The following is a 16,142-nucleotide window of genomic DNA, read 5'->3' on the forward strand; positions in this document are numbered from 1 at the left end:
ATTCATTTTGAAAGAATTAAGGAGAAATATCTTCACGGACATTTTGGAAGAATTATTCATTTCAAATTTTATGTTGAGCATAATTTGTATAACTACTCTTTTCAGGTAATAGTAGAGGAGAGAGTGTTTACATTCCTTACAATTCCTTTATCTCAAGTGATATGATGTTCATATTTTCAGAGCCATTCTGTTCCATTCAACGCAGATCTCAATAATATTTAATGAAGGTAAAAAAAAATACTTTAAAGTTGCTAATATCAACATAGAAACCCTACTCTTTTATTATAGTCGATTTTGTTGAATGTTCTTAAATGGAAACCTCTAAGCAATATTTCTATACATGGGTCAAGTAAAAATGGCATATATACGAAAGTTTTTAAATAGTAATTAATCTTATTTTACTAGTAAGAGATGGAAGTCCCAAAACTTCTTAATGAGTTGGAATCATGAACTCGGAAACAGTATGATGCAATAGTATCTACTTTAATTTTCCTTTCAAGCATTAATAGTAGAGTAGCGTTAATAATAGGCGGAGCTGCAGGTGTTATGGCTAATATTCAATATTTCCTAGAAAGGTTCAAAGGAAGTGTAAATAAACAATATGTAAAAATGTTTAAAATGCTCTTTTGAAAGGAGCAGTAACACATTCAGAAATAAATGCGATAAATAAAAATATGTAATTTTCATTGGATGTGAATAAAGTAAAAATATTTTAATCAAGACAATATAGGGATCTAGAAAATTCCCATGCCAAATTTCACCCATCTGTGAATGCATTTTTGGATTATTATTATGTTGGGTTGCTCAAAGATGGATAAACACATTTGTAATTTCTTAGACGGTTGCTTCAATTACAGTGAGATCTGAAACCAGGACAATGTTTTGGAGAATTGCAATATTTTCTCTACATGTGTTTCGTACAAGATCAGCAAAATGAAAACCCTTCGGTTGTATTTTGCTGAAAACATTTTTTAGAAACGGATCGGGAAGAAAAGAAAATTTTGCTGGTTCACTGAGTCCCTTTAGCAAAACTTTTACATACTCCTCATATTATTTGTAAATGTGTTTTATTTTATTTCACTATATTTTTGTTGCGTTATCTTCGATTTTAACAATAATTTTTTTATTATCATGCTGGAAAGTCTTTTTTTATGTAAAACGCTATTTTAATTCAGATAATTTGCATGGTGCATCAGAAAAGTCTCGTTTTCCTCTATTAAATTCTAAATAATTAAAGAATTACCGTGAAAATAATGTAATTCAAAATTTATGTAATTATGTAACGTATGTAAAATAATGTAATTTACTTCTATGAAATTTTCTTTCAATCCATTAATTTTAATTATCATCAAGTCTATCAAATTATCAAAAAAATCTTAACATTTCGTCAAATTTATTAACTTCTGTTCATGAGAATCATTATTTCTCTCCACAAATGATTAAAAACTGATGTAAAACCTTAACCCTATATCCCATAGTGATTTTCCGTAGGACTTGTTGACAGAAGGGGTTGGGGATGGGAGCCATAAAACTGAAGTCATCTTTACACTTAACTCCCTTTTCCCCAACTGTGTTGACCACTAACGCACTATGATTTGTGTGTGGGGGGGAGGGGGGGGGGTGTAAAGAAAATGTTAGCGGGAGTTTGTCACGAAGAAAATGTGTGAAGGGTAGGAATAATATGTGCAATATCATAATTCAAATCTCTGTCAACCCTCATAAAAATGTCACAAAAGGTGGTGTCATATAAGCTGGGTGGAGTGGGTTAATTAGTTAAAGGTGTACAGCAAGCTATAAAAGCATAAATAAAGTATACAAATCAGGCTGTTTAGCTTCATATGAAAATTTTGAATAGTTCCTTATGTGCAGAATGGTATACCCACGAGCTCCAAAAAGGAAATTCGCAAAGGCGTCAGTCTTTCTTAACCTATATTTAGAATTGAGAGAGAAGTATCAGAAATTATCTTATATCTTATATCTATCTTAACTATCAGAAATAATGATACATTATTTTTGATAGTTAAACAGCAATTACTAGCGAATGACTATTCGTTTAGATGTGCAGACTTTCTTTTCCAAGACATTTTTCAGGAGGAGTTAAATTAAATTAATTTGCTTCTTGTGGGAAATTTTTCTATTTCATAATTATGATTTATTTCATGCCAAGAAATAAATCATAATGTAGAACATGTAATGTTTTATTTTTTAAAAATCACCCAGTTTCAACTTGGGGCTTAGCAAAGTTAAATTATTTTGAACGACGGAACCGTAATTTAAGCATTTTATTCCGTTGGATTCCTGAATATGCTATTTTCCTTGTAAATGAATCAAGTCTATGTTGAAGTAAAAACAGATATCTCAAATGAAGAAACTTTTGTCCCATTTCAGGACGTAGATCGAATTTCGAAGCAATACTCGCTCATTATATGGCAATCTATTAGAAGCTTATCACTTGATAACAAATTGCACTTCATCCAATCATTTATTTTTTGTTTTAAAATTGTCTTTTTCAACCGCAGACTGAATGTCAAGGTAACAAAACTTCGTTTCTACCATATTTATTCAACTCTCAAGCATCTTTTTCATTTGGATCCCAACCAAATCTGCTCACGTTAGGGATTAATTTCTCTGCCCAGTGCATGCCTTAATACTACTTTCCCAGTATAAGAAACATCGGAAGAGATTATTTTTATTTGAGAGAGATGTATAATTGGTAGACTTAATCATGCTAAAGTGTTCTATTTTATTCATTTATTCATTGATTTTATGTATAATAACTAACTTCTCACAATACGTTTTGCTCAATCGTTTCAACATTGAATGTCTCTATTGTGTTAGATGAAATTGAATTTTGTACTTTAAATTAGCCCGAGACTGGCAGAGCTTGGCCGAAATTGACCTTTCTGCCAGAAAAAAATTGATCGATCAATCAGTTATTATACTTTTAATTAATTCTAAGCTGTTATTATTGAATTTAGAATAAATATCCGAGAGAATTTTTATTTTCTTCTTTAAATTAAAAAAATTGAAAAGATCTATTATAAGTATTCTATTGAACTCTCCAATTCAAAGAAAATTACAAATTAGTAATTTTACAAATAATAGTAAATCAATTCATCCGATTTCTTCCAATATATATTGAAAGCCAATGTTTACAAAATGTAAAATGTAATTTATGTCTGCAATGGATTTTTCATCACTTTGTGCCGTTTTTTTTTTTTTTTTTTTTTTTTTAAAGATTCATAGTGTATTTGCTACTAATTATTTTGCTAAAAATAAGGAGCAGAATTTATATACGAAAAGAAATTATATCTAAAATTATTCTACAAATTACTTTCAAATTGAAAAATTATTTGAAATTCAGATGCTACAGTAAAAGTTCTAATGGCATTAAAAAGGATAATATACTAATTTTAATCAATAAAAGCAAATACTTTACGGATTTCGAAATATACCTCTTGTGTTGAAAATGGTGTAAAAAATAAAGTTTAAAATTTCTCAAAATTCTTGCTATTTACTTGAAATAATATTATTGTTTTAAACTATCTATAATCTAAAAGGGAAAATACATGTGTTCAGTGCATTTATTTATCAGAAAATCTCCTCTGAAACAGTAAATATAATAACTTGTAATTTGCTTGTTTTCTATTTGTGTGCGTTTTCTATCATTTTTAGATCAACTATGCTATATTCAACTTTTCAAAAATATTTCTTTCTTAAGATATTTAATTTTGTAGAAGAAAGGATTTTGACAAATTTATATAACTGAAACTCGAAATAACGGCATAAACATGTACATTTCCTTTTCCTTGTAGAAGCGAAACAGTTTACCTCGGAGTAATATTGGATGGGCACTTAACGTTCAAAGACATATAACTGAAATAAAAAAATTATTACAAAAAATAAATAAATAAAGTTAAATTATACTCCACACTTAATCCCAAATCCAAACTTTCGCAAAAGAATAAACTACTCATCTACAAGACTATGCTCAAGCCTCTCATTTTTTTTTTTTTTAAATGTTTCTTTCATCTGTTTGACCACCACCAAACTCAAGTATTACCATTAGAAAGACTTCAAAATGTGACGGTTGCATGAGGTGGCTTCTCAGGAATAAAATACAAAAATATATGAATGTCTCAACATTTCAAAACTTCCATAAAAAACCATCAAAGCGCTTCTTTGAAACAATCAACAATAGCGATAACATCGCATTTAAAGAAATTGAAATGTACGATCCAGCACTTCCGAAAAATACTAAGCGACCTTGCCCTCTCCTACATGTCTAGAACATCGCCTTAGCTTTGTCACTGGCTTATCTCTGGACCGATTTTGCTGAATTTTGTTTATGTAAAAACTTCTTCGCCATTTTTTCCTCACATGTGTTATTGTTAATTATTATATTTTGAGTAAATGTTCAACTTTTTTTCCACTACCAATTACTAAAGAATCTCATTGCTAGACCATCATTCTATTCACCTGTAATGCCCGGAGATTCAGAACCTTCAGTTCAAGCGTTCCAGGATACTCCCCTTAAATAGGCAATCTACATTTTCTGTCAGTTTTAATGGTGAATATATTAAAGGGAACATTGCAATTAAGAATGAATTTGTGTTTATTCCGAGTGAGCTCTTTCATATAATTGAATCTTCTATTTTTACAAAACAAAGCATTTTTGTCAGTGTTGTCAAGTACCATACTTGCAGCCATGAAATTTGACAAATAGATAGTCTTAATGGTGACTCAATGCACCTCGAGGCCCAGATATAAAGTTTAATTTAATAAAGTTAGAAAACTTTTTATTCGATACTTGTTGTTGCGTTTTATGATTTCTCGCATAGTTAGTATGTTTTTTTTTTAACAATTACAATTCCTTTTATGGCAGTAGAAAGTTAAAAAGTTAAATCTTTTGATTCAGTATCTGCTCCAAGCAGAAAAGCAGCTCCATTGTGTGTTCTGATTAGTTTTAAATGACTGATTAATAAATTTGATTTTTAAAAGTCTTAGAGTTTATATGTTTATTTTCTAACAATTACTTTTATATATTTCTCCACTCCCAAAAAAATTTAAATTAAAAAAATGAAGATTTAGTTTTAATTAATTAATGAAAAATTAATGTTAGTAATTCCTGTAAATTGAAATAATTTAAATTTACTTTTAATAATGAATGCGTGTTAAATTCTCTTGAAGATCTTTTCGTGTAAATTTCGATGAAGATTGCTGAAAGCTAAGGATGTGATGGGACATATTGCTAGTAGAAATGCATAACTGTATGGTGAACCAGAGAAACTAGCTGGCTTCACATTATGATAAACCCAAAAGAATCCCAATGTAATTCTTGGGGGTTCGTGAAAGCAGAATAGTAAGGATGGTAAATCTTTAGTTATCCTTAAAATTATAGTTTGATCAGAGCTTAATAATTCCTTAAGACGGGAATTCTGACAAAGGAAAAGAAAGTACTTTTTTGTATATGAAGAATCTGAAATATTGAGCAAATATAGTCGAAAAAAATTTTTTGCTATTAAATTCTCTTGAAGATCCTTTCGTGTAAATTTCGATGAAGATTGCTGAAAGCTAAGGATGTGATGGGACATATTCTTTAGTTAATATTCCCGATAAATTTGTCCATAATAGTATGTTTCAATTATGTTATTGAATTTTACTTTATCGTCTAAAATTTGCTTTAAATTATTATCATCAAAATATTGTTAAAAATAACTTTTTGTCATAAACGAAATAATTTTTTAAAAGAAATAAATTTATTTTCATTAAAAAAGTGTTTTTCGTATATATCTCCAATGAAGACGACTGGAAGTTAAGGATGTTATGGAGCCGTTACTTTTAAATGACACAGTACACTCCCGATTATCCGCGGAATTGGGTGACGCGGCCGCCGCGGGTAACAAAAATCGCGGATAATCCGAAAAAAGCTAAAAATGGGTATAGCAAAAAAGAAAACAGTCATTCCAACTTTGAAAAATCGTTTTATGTACAATTAAACGTAAAATAAACAGCAGGAAATGTTTAACTAACGCTTAATATTTTAGTATGTCACTCAAAACTAACCTAAAATGCATTTTGTTAATGAAAACAGAAAAGTGCTTTGTATTTACGAGGGGCGTCAAGGATACACAGAAAAATTAATACATATGTACTGTTTTAATACTGTAATGTATAATGTAATTACAAAAGCATAACTGTAAAACTGCACCTTTTTGAAAATATCAGTAAAAAAAAAAAAAACTGTGCGGCAGGCGCGGATAATCAGCACCGCGGATAATCGGGAGTCTACTGTATTCAAAATTACAGTGTATGCTTGCTTTTCCATATTAGATCCATTACTATTCCATATTTTCATTTCCATATTAAGATGTTTATTTTAAATGAATTTGTGACTTCAGAAATTGTAGGGGTTTTTTTGGTGCTTTTTCTAAATATTAATTATTATCTGTTTCATTTAAAAAGACTTCGTGTAAAAGATTTTTTGAATTAAGGAAATCGTTTTGTTTTGGATAACTTCATATTTAGTGCATCTTCGATATTATCTAGCTTTATAATCTAAGTATACACCCATATACAGTATGTCCACTAAAGTCTCTTGCCACTTTTTAACTTCGGAAAGGTTGCTGCTACATTCATAAAAGTAAAGAATGGATATAATAAAGTAGCCATGTGCTACTAAACGAAACCATCTACGGCGCCACCTGGTGGAAAACTGTGGAATTAGAAATCCTATCTCGAAAACAAAACGAGATAGAAAAAAAGCAAACAAAGATAAAGAGCATCATCGATTTAGTATGAAAAGACATCTCGTGAACATTAATGCGAAGAATAGAATGGTTAAATCGCGCGTTTGTTTTCTCGTGATTTCCTAAACCGTGAGGGGACAAAATAAGCTAAAGGAAAAACGAAAAAAAAAAAAAAAAAAAAAAAAAAAAAAAAAAAAACCTGGTTGTAACAATGTACCTTGATTTGAGATGTTCAAACTTCTCACCTTCAATTGCAATGCATATTTGGATCCTCGTTTGAATTTCACATTGCACATGTTGGAGCATAGAGGGTGACACGTGGCGATATTATCCATAATGCGTCGTTTAAGGTCCTGTGATGCTTGTGGAGAGGTGGCATATATCTGCTACTAGCCGCCTTTGGAGAGCAGCCGGTTCGCCAGTCTTAATGCTCGTTAAAATTTCAATAATTAAATATTTTATGTAACTCCTATTTTAATCGCTTCTTCATAAAAATATTTTAAAGCTTCAAATTTTGATAGTCATATAATTCATTCATAATATTTTAAAGGCTTGCAGCCATAACGTAATCTGTATCTCTAATTTTCTGCTAGCTCTCGTAGAATTTATGCTTTAAAGTAAAGTGGAATTAGTTAAATTGCAATTAATATGAGAACTTTTTTTTTTTTTTTTTTTTTTTTTTTACTAAAACGAAGCATTTTTTTTTTTTTTTTTTTAAATATGAGTACTGACGACAGAGTCGCTGAGCATTTAAACCTTATGGGCACTAAAGAATATTTTTCTTAATTTATGTAATATCTCAAGAAGTTTTCTACAAAATTTTCTCAGATTCATCATTCTCATTGAACAGATCAATTAATTAACAATGTTTAGTTTTAAATGCATGAAACTCAAAAAAAAAATATAATCAGAATAGTTTGAAATAATCGGTCGGAAACATGTTAAGCCTTCAAAACCAAGTCCGTATCCTTTGAAAATAGAGTTGTCAACAATCAGAACATAATGCGCATGCGTGAATTTTTAACGCCAATTATGGTAACGCAAATGCGTGAATTTTCTACGCTAGTTGGGGTAACGCTACGCAGATTAGAAATTTTTAATTTCCTTTATTCTGTTTTATTTTAATTCAAAAGTACTTCAGAATGAATCTGGAAGATCGATTAATTAACAATGTTTAATTTTAAATGCGTTAAACACTAAGAAAATAAACGGAATCGTTTGAAATAATCGGCCGAAAATAAGTTAAGCATATCCTCATTAGCGTGGGAAAAAAGCAAACAAACAAAAAAAAACCTGAAGCCTTACTCATTTGGCGGTGGGGAAACAAAAAGTTTTTTTTTTGTATGAAAGTTAGTTTTTAATTAATAATTAAAATTCTGATTAAAAATTCATAAAAAGGAGACCTTAGGTGCACATTCTCGACCTCCAAGATATGCATTGCCAAATTTGGTAGCTGTAGGTCGAACGATTTGGCCTGTAGAGCGCCAACACGCACACACATACACATTGAGCTTTATATGAGTATAGATTTCAGATATTTCCACAAGGAAGTCCAGTGGAGTCAGATCAGGCGAACATCAGGACAATCTTTGAAACCGCCATACCAAATTATTTAGTTCCCGTATTCCTTGACTAAGTACTGCTTCACTAGAAATGTCTTGTGAGCAAGAGCGCCGTCATGTTGAAACCATAAATTCCTAAGATTATTCAAGGTAGGTTTTCCATAAAAGTGGGTATTAATTTCTGTAGCAGTTGTAAATATCGTGCATCCGTTAACGTGCCATTGCAAAATATTGGAATGATTGTAAATTGCGTATCAAACGTTAACAGCAAACCGAATTTGATATCAAACGTCGGTAAAGCATCTTGGATTTTCCAGCGCCAAATAATGGGTGCTTTGCTTATTGCACATGTCATTGTCTATTGTACATGCCATGCCTACTGTGCTCGAAAGATAATAATTTCTCCTTCCATTCAAGTTTCGTAACTTCACAGTGTAGTAAATCAAGATAACCGTTATACTTTTTGAATTAATGTTTCCAACGTGTCTTTTTGTATCAAATCGATGTTTCTCTACAATATTGTATATAATTTCCCCCTTCCCACTATTGTTCTGCTTTATAGATAGGAATGCTAACTCTGCAGTTTTCCACCGGTTGGCACTGTAGGTGGTTTCATTCAATGGCTCATGGGTACTTAACTATACCTAGACACCACTTTTATGAATATAGCAACAGCCTTCCCGAAATTATGAGGATAGCAAGGGGCATACTGTATACAAGCCGTTTTTGAGCAAATATAAAATATTTAAGCACTGGCAAACAGCTTTTGGTGGTAAAATTTAGTATTTTATTGAGAAAATAAATAATGTATGGGAGAAAAATTATTTTTTGTATATTACTGAGTATTTATGCACATTAGCAATTTTGCTTTCGACGAAATTTAATGTCACTTTCAAAGGCTCTCAAAACCACCATTATCATTAATATGCGTATTTGTTGGAAAAGCCTGGTCACAAATTTAAAATCTCTGCTTCACGATATTGCATCAAAAATCGTGTAATGGTATAATTTTTTAACAATGAAAATTGTGTATAATGGTTTAGTATTAGTTGTAGGAAAAGAGAGCGAGTTTATTATTTTTTTATTATATGGAGAAAAGGAAGAAAACAAAATATGTAAACTTTTAATGGATGTAAATTTATTAGTAGCAATTTATATTTTCTAATAATTTCACAACCGTTATCATAACCACCGATATATGCATATGAATGAGAGCTGAAGAATGAACTTGTTATTGTCATTTCATAATATTGTTTCGAAAGCCATATAACGCTTTAATTCTTAAATAGTAAATATTACGGATAATTATTTAGTATTATTAGTAGGAAAATAAGGAAAATGATTTTATATCTTTATATGAAAAAAAAAAAAAGAAATTAAAAATAAAGGAAAAAATGCATTAATTTTTAGGGTAAGCGATATTTTTATAACAGCATTAGTTATAGCAGATTCATTTCTAACATGCTATATCAGATTTTAAAGAGGATCAGAAACTTGATATGGAATATTGCAGAAAAATAATTTTTTTCGGTAAAAACCAAGTGATGATTTCAAGGGCGCACTTTTGGATTAATTACAATTGACTATAAAAGACAAAATCTTGCTTTCAGTTTTCTCTGTCGTTTGCTTCTCGACTAGACCGAGGAGTCATAATGTAGGATTAAAAGGATTGAAATGTTGACTTTATACTGTCAATATGCTGAAGAAGAATGTAGTTATGTACGGCTCCTCTTTTCCGATATCATTATTTCTCAAAAACTATGGCATCTTTGTTTCAGTATGATATAAAGTTCTTTCAATTTTATAAGATGAAGCCGTTATCCAAAAATTGGCGTTACAAATATTATTAATAGCCTTAAGAAAGATTTGAAGGCAAGAATTTTATTATTGATGGGGATATGTGATTTTCTGCTGATGAGGGAGATTGGTCTAGAATTCTTTATGATAGGATTGAAGCGCTTACCCCTAGATTTGTCTTTGATCACCAAAGATTACAAGATATTTAGTCTAAATTTGCCACATGATAGTTTCTGCTGGAGGAAATTTTTTCTTCCTTTAATTCTAGAGGAAGATAACCTACTTCTTTTCAACAGTTTTTTAATCATCCATTTCATTTGCCATTTTTCTAATTTTTAAATTATTTTCTGGAGTTTTTGAACATGGTATTTAAGATAATTGTGAGATAATGAATACAGTTGTGTCATCGGTGAAGAGTTATAAATGCTTTCTGGGATTCTAGTAATGCATCAAAGTATACACTGAAATAGATTGACGCGAGAATAGCACTCTAAAAATTCTTCAGATTGCATTAATTCAGTATGCTTTGGATTCAGAACACGCTTTGCCTATTTTGACTTTAAAGAATTTAATAATAAGGTAAGAGGTAAATAGCTTAACTAGAGTATTCGGTACTTGCGGATGCAGGAATTTATAAATTAGTGCTTGGACTCAAACTTTATTAATTTAATTCGAAAATTTGTAATTCAAGTTCCCCATTAATTTGTATTTTTTTGTTGATTAACACCTGTGACTCGAATTTGTTTGGTTAATTCAAAACTATATTTGCAATTTAAAGAACTTTTTATTTCTATTATGTTTTTGTTGAATTCTTTCCTCCGTACTTTGCATTTTGAGAGATCGTAGGTAAAAATTATTTTTCAGCTCAATTCATATTGTATAATATATTCGATTAAGGAATAAATTTTTTAAAGAACTGAGTGAGAATAGATGGGGATTTTTTTTGTTGTTTATTTTGAATTTTTATAATTCTTTTATCATTCTGTATAATATTTATAAAAATGATGTTGCAAGTATTGTTTTTAAAACTAATGAAATTTATAAATTGTGATTATAATTATTAATTTATTTATCAAAATCATCTCTTATTTTTTAAAATAAAACAGAAAAATATTAAAAATAAATTTTTAGCGCCATTTTAATTTTAAAAATAATGTATTTGGGCTCCTATTATTCTGATTTCCTTTGTTTCATTTTATATAGGAAATAGCAAGAGTATATATAATTTAAGTTTATAACAACTATTAGTTCTGATTTCCATTGCTATACAAGTTTCTGTATATCACATATTTTCATAAATTCATCTCATATACATAGACAAAAAAAAAAAAAAATGATTAAATTGTGTTGACTCACACTTTTTTTGCCTTATACGTCTAGATACAATTGAATTAACTCATTGTGTAATTTCTTATTCTGTTTAAATTTTAGTTTTCATCATGACTTCTGAAAAATAATCCTAATCGAAGATACGAAGTGTCGCCAAGTGGGAATTCGCTTTTTCCAAACAGATCAGTCCCAATTTTCCAACAACTTCTAATTCAAAAATGATTTGAGCTGGAAGAAGGAAATTTTGCATGCGATCATTATACCAAATTTGTAGATTTGGAAACCTAAAATTTTGAACGAAGTTCATTCAAAGGATGTTTGTCAGCTCTACTATCAGAGTACCAGTGAACAGAAAAAATATAAAATGTAAAGAACTAGATGGATAAATATGATGCACAGATTTAGCGTCTACAATGGAGATCTATATCAAATCTATCAAGAGTACGTTCAATGATTCATAAACGCAATGATTTAATGAAATTTAATACTTGACTTTGAGATTACAATTGTAATTCTATGTCAAAGTTTTATTTCAGTCAATTAGAAAAAAGCGTCCAAAATACATAGGCGATTTTTTGGTACTTGATTAAGTGTACCCCCCCCCAAAAAAAAAGGAAGATGAAAAATATCGAATTCTTTATTTAAGCCAGAGATTGATATTTCTTAACTATTGTTTATCATTTCCATGTAATAATTATTCAAGTATCTGTTTTCTTTAGTATATTACGAAGAACACAACTATCGTGTATAAAAATCTGAAGGGAAAAAAAAAAAAAAAAAAATCTGAGCAATCGGGGCATTTACGGTCTGGTTTATGAAGATCTACAATTTTATGCGGGGGGGTGGGGAGGGACATCTTTATTAGAGAATATGCGAGAAAATTTTTAGAGAGAACTTCCGCTGCTTGTTTTTATTTCAACTATTTCTAAACTTAGGCTAACTACAATTCGTTGCACAACAAACGCTTATAATACAGTGTTTAATTTTCAAAAATGTATTATCTGTATTTCTTTTAATAAAATTCTGTAGAAAGGATTATGCCTAAAAATGTGATGTATAATTTGTAGTTCCCTTTTGCCAATTCTCTGCCCAGTTAACATTTGCATCTTATAAATAAAAACCTTTCTAAGAGCCGTTACCGATTTTCAAAGTCGCTACTTTTTACAATTTATTATAATATTAGAACGAAACAATTGTAAATAAATTAAAATTTACACTTTTTTGTTAAACAATATCTTCTCATCTCCCATGCTACATTTCCAGATATGTTAAACTCATATAACGAATGAGTATCGTGTTACATAGAAAAATTTTTTTGCAATGTTCTCTCAGTGGAAATCTCTGATTAAAAACCACTTCCTTAAACGGGGATCAGTTTCTCTGGACCCGTTGCACAATCTTTGACTCAAACGAAGTTCTCTGGTCAGAGCAGATGATTGAGAAAGTGACAAATGGGCGATGATACTACGTGGTTGAAATAGAAGAGATTTATTGAGCCGGGGCGCGGAAGGGCAATTGCCTCTCTCTCTCCGTCTAGGGCGCCGATTTTATGGGGCTGCCCTTGATGAAAGTTGACAGTTAGGAGGCTTTAGGTCGTTACACGGGGCCTGTGTTAATAAGCGTCCGCTGCTATAAATCTAATAGGGAAAGAGTTCAATCTCGCTTCGGACGGCCAGTGAAGGCAGATCGTCTAATTGGCAATCGTGGTTATCTCACAGTTTTGCTGGAACTGGAAGGTTGTGTAAATATGGGAACGCGGAAACCAATATTGTAGGAAAACGGGAGATACTGGCGATTAATAGGACTTGAATAATGTTAGAGTGGGTTGTAAAAGCGTTAGTAAATGGATGCAAGAACAGAAATTGTTCGTTCAGTCACTCTGTAATAAATGTTTATTAATATCCTTTTCATTATTCAAAGTTTCATTATTCAAACATATTCATCAGTTTAGGCAACCAGAGCTACAAGAATTTTGTTCATGAGTTTAATGATAAAATACATCGGATTTCTAAGCCTTTTGTGAGGTTCATGAGATTGTTTCAATAGTTCAATTCTTTTCAGTTAATTCAGTGAAGATAAAAGAGGCATTAAATAGTTATTAATGCTGAATAGTAACTATTAACTAACAGCACTACTGTACTGACAGATACCAATTGCTGAATTCTGTTGATAATAAGGTACGTTATTGGCTTTTCTAAGAGCTCTTATTCATTGCCTACATCCGAATGAAAAAAATCTGTGTCTTATCAGCTAGGCAAGGCGTGCTTCTTTATTCAGGTTATTTAGAAAGAGTTTTAAAGAAAATAAAGACAATTGAACATAATTTAATGCAATATATTTTTGGCTAAATTATAAAGCTTTAATAATTATATAAGCCGAATATATAATGCATTATATATTTGGTTAAATATATATATATATAGCTTTATAGTATTGCTGCTAATACTACTAATGTTATACAAATATCAAAAATAAACTTTTTCTAAAATATCTCCACAGTTTTGGCCACTGCGGTAGGTAACTAAAATAATTTGGAAAACCTAAGGACCATTCAACACCCCAAATCACAAACATTGCATTGAGTTCGGGAATTCTTTTTCATGCAAACGTAATCATATGAAATCAGTAATGCCCTTCTCTACCTATCGTCCATTTTGAGAGATATTTCATAGGTATTACTTCATTGTCATTTTCTGTCTGAGAAACAAACAAAATTCATCATTCATGATCATTAAATAAAACGTCTTAAAATCCGATTTCGTGAATTTTCATTTCATTTAAAATCACAACTCCTAGATATGTCATTAAGTGTCGTCTCATTCCAACTCCGAAATTATAAATAATATTATAGAATACAAATGTCATAGAATATTATTCATATGGTATGATAGAATATTCATATTACTAAATAAAACTTATAAGGGGTATTTAATCTCAACAGTTGGATTGATTTATCCAATCATCATTCCAATTAATTTCTAATATTGCAAGCATAGATGGCCAATTAGAATACTCTATAATTATTATCTAGTCATAATTTAAAATTGCATATATTTTTTGCTTAATAAGATGTAGTTTACGTGATTATTTTAGTATCTTTAATATGGACGCCGATGTCTATTAGTACTAATACGAATAATTTAGTCATGTAGTTAGTTTTAATGAACTATGTCTATCACAGCAAAAATATTTAAAAAAATATTGCTACAACAATGAAAATGTAAGATACATAATAATGATCGAGCATTCTGACTGCTAAACTATTATACTCCAAAATACCAGAATTGTCAAGTTGACCACGAAAGTTTGCGAAATCTTTCCAGTTGCTGAAGGTGAGGGCTATGTCAAAGTTTTATTATATTATATATCTCCGAGATTATAATATAATAAACGGAGAAGAAGGGGATTCACGATTGTTACACAATAATTGTCTCAAGAGTATTTGCTATATATTTGTATAAAACAAAGCTTTCGAAAATTTTGTGGCTAGAAATTGAGTTGCTTTCAATTTCTTTCAAAAATAGAAAACGGTGACGGGTATTCAAATGTTAACGGGTACTTGATGATATATTTAGGGATCATGAGCTTTCCCAAAAAACAAGTTTTGAAGTTGATCAGCTTAGCGAACTCCGTCGCAAGATTTCTTCATAGAGAATGTATTGTAATGCTATTTTTTTCCTCCCTTCAGCATAATTTCTTTATTATAGGAACACGCTACGTCCCTGGCTATACCAGACACCGTTTTGAATTAAAAGGGCTTAAAAAAAGGGCTTTACCGATCACCCTGTGTACATACAAGGTTGATAGTTAAAGTTTGCCTATTCAGAAGGCAAAGAAAGAGGTAGTTAGTTCTACGGCTCCAAACGAAATAAAATTTCACTTGTATGTAGTACAAATGATGCGCTTTGCAAAAATTGGGGGGAAAAGTTAAAATTTTAGTCAGTAGGCCAACATCTAAGATCTGTGCCAGATCTAAACAGAAAGATCTGTGCCAACATCTAAGGTAATTTTTGCAGATTTTTTTGAATAAAAATTAAGGAAAAATTTATTTTATAGCTGATAAAATCAAATTTTGCCGAATCAGAAAGCTCTAAAGTAGGATTTATGTTCCCAAACAATACAGAAAAAAAAAAAAAAATGAGAATTTCATGTGATGCAATCTGCGTAACAAAAATAAATTATGCCGTTCGGCACAGACAAAATAAAGAAAAATAGCATTACGCTTTTTCAATTAACCCTCCATTATTTATAATCGTGCATTTATTCTCTGACGTGTTTTTTTTTTAACTGTATAGTGTAAACTGTCCTGTAGATTTGAGCGGATGTGAAGCCTAAATACCATTCTTCAGATCAAAGATCGTCTGACATTTGTATTAAATAAAAAAAATCTTAAAAATACTCTCAGCTAAATATCGCATAGTGTTAAATCAGGTGATCGTAGTGACCTGATTTATACGATCATACTTATCTATACTTATCATACGATCTTGAAGGAAATTACATTAAAAAAAAATCCGAATTGTTCGAGTAATGTGAGGTGGTGGGCCATTTCTCACAAAAACGGTATTTTGAAGACAGTTCAGGCTGTTGCAACTCGAGAACCACAAAACTTGACAACTACTGAGACAGCTTCTCCCATTTACAGAACATATAATGCATTCTATAGGTGTTATTCCACAAAAAATATATATATGGTCATACATGT

Source organism: Argiope bruennichi, chromosome 4 (assembly GCF_947563725.1).
Source record: "Argiope bruennichi chromosome 4, qqArgBrue1.1, whole genome shotgun sequence".
In the NCBI taxonomy this organism is placed as follows: Eukaryota; Metazoa; Arthropoda; class Arachnida; order Araneae; family Araneidae; genus Argiope; species Argiope bruennichi.